The following is a 2,298-nucleotide window of genomic DNA, read 5'->3' as shown; positions in this document are numbered from 1 at the left end:
AATAACCAACAGAGGGAACTCAGATCAGTACCAATAGATATCCTCAGATATTTTTCAGTACTAATTCAGGAATTCTGAGTGCTTGTCTTCTGGACTTCAGTACACATGCACAGGGGATTTTAGGTGGCCACAGCCACTAACTTAAGTGGTGGTGTTTGCATTTCTTATGGCAAAGGGAAACTCTCTATGCAAAGCACTCTATGTTTTTCCCTCATGGATGTTCTTGCACATACTTTCTCACAGTGTCCTGATATGAGCCGGAAGTCAGCTGTTTTCCTCTGTGTTGCCTGTCTATAGTATGTACTTTTCCTGGTAGCTTTTCAGTTACTCCTGGTCTTAGTGCCTGTCTCTGGGGTTTTGCAGAGATTCAACAGTATCTCATCTCATGGCAGCAGAGTCTCCCTTCATCTCCTCCCAGGTATGCAGCCCGCAAACTGCCACAGCCAGTCTGTATAGCTCTTGAAATTGGGCTACAATTTCTCAGTTTAGCTCTCATTCTGTGTTCTTTGTTTGAGGTGTTGCCTGGGCCTATCCCAAAGAGACTGCAGAGAGTGAGTGCTCTAGATACTAGCCATTAGGCTCTCTGCTTCGGTGCTGTCCCCTACTCATCCTCTCCCGTGTTTTAGGACCCTTCTTGACTTTCCAAAATGTCGGTAGTCATGCGGAGTTCTGAGATTTCACTCTATGTTTGTTTTTATTTGTTGTTAAATGGGTTAGTTACTAGGGGATATATGGGAATGATTGCTCACTTCTCGGTGTTGTCCCACCCTCTCTCTACTGTTTTAGAGCTGAGCTGCTTCATATTATTTCTGTTTGATCCCATAGTTCCTATCATACAAGGTGGGGAAATTTCAGTATATACTTTTTTAAATTAAGGTAATTAACCATAAGGGACTCTGGTAGCACAGTGCTTAAGTGCTCAACTACTAATTTAAAAAGACAATGGTTTAAATTAATCAGTTGCTTCATGGGAGAAAGATGTGGCAGTCAGTTTCAGTAAAGATTATAGCCTTGGAAACCCTATATATAGCACAGGTTTACTCTGACTTCTAAGATTACTATGAGTTGGAATCAACTTGACTTCAATGGGCAATTACATATTCAGTCAAGAGTTTTATTTTATTTTTTTGATAACTGATACAACTTCACAGAACTGCTTGATTTTAGCTGAATGTGTTAATAGTTTTCTACGAGAGAGAGAGAGAGAGAGAAAGAGAGAATGGATGAATGAAGAAAAAGATCATGCAAGGTCAAGAGCAAGGAAGGAAGAGAGAGAAGGGGTGGAGAGAGAGTAGAAGAGTAGGAAAAAGAAGATGAGAGGAAAAACTAAGATTTCTGGTTCCCAGAAAGAATATTCAGTAACTTTCCTTTCTTTTTTAACTATGATTTTTAGGATTGCTCCAAGCAAACAATAAATGACCTGTTCATAAAACAATTAAAACCAAACTAAATCTTGTTTACTTTGTATTTAATGATTTTCCGGGTATCACCTAATTATTATTGTGAGATATTTTGCTTTTTCCCATAGAACATGGACCTAGTTAGAGTTTGTGTATATTTTCTACACATTGAAATAATACTGGTGGAGCTTAATAATTTTCCTCAACCTTGTTCTGAGAGTCATCTTCAACCTCATGAATGATAGGTCTCAATTTTATCATCTCTAAAGCATTTGACTACTAACCAGAAGGCTGACGGTTCAAGCCCACCAGCCACTCCCCTGAAGGAAGATTGAGCAATGTACTTCCCTAAAGATACCATCTTAGTAACCCAGGTGGGGGAGGGGTCACTATGAGTTGAATCCACTTGATGGCAGTGAGTTTAGTTTTGGTGAAGTTGTTTTTGAGCTTTCACATTCTATCCCATGAGACAACGAGTATGTTGAAGCTGATATGCCTTTAGAAAATATCTTTTCCTCTGTTGAGGTACTGAAAACTCCCTACCATTGAATTGACTCTGATTCATAGTGACCCTATAAGATAGAGTAGAATTACCCCGTAGGGTTTCTGAGAGTGTAAATCTTTACAGAAGCAGGCTGCCACATAATTTTCCTCTACAGTGGCTGGTAGGTTGAAACTGCCAACCTTTTGGTTAGCAGCTGAGTGCCTAACCACTATACCACCAGATTTCCTTTTGAAGATAGATGTAAAATATTTCATCTCTGGCTTCGTAATAATCTTATTAGTTAGTTAAATTACATTTCTCAAGCATATTCATAAAAGTTCTGATAATTACTACAAATGTTTTTTAAAAGGTATACATGAATTTAAGGCTCACTGAAACAAATAAACAAACAAA

Source organism: Orycteropus afer, unplaced genomic scaffold, assembly GCF_000298275.1.
Source record: "Orycteropus afer afer isolate SDZICR_OR568_19922 unplaced genomic scaffold, OryAfe1.0 scaffold00007, whole genome shotgun sequence".
Taxonomy (NCBI): Eukaryota; Metazoa; Chordata; class Mammalia; order Tubulidentata; family Orycteropodidae; genus Orycteropus; species Orycteropus afer.
This window is presented reverse-complemented; position numbering follows the sequence as displayed.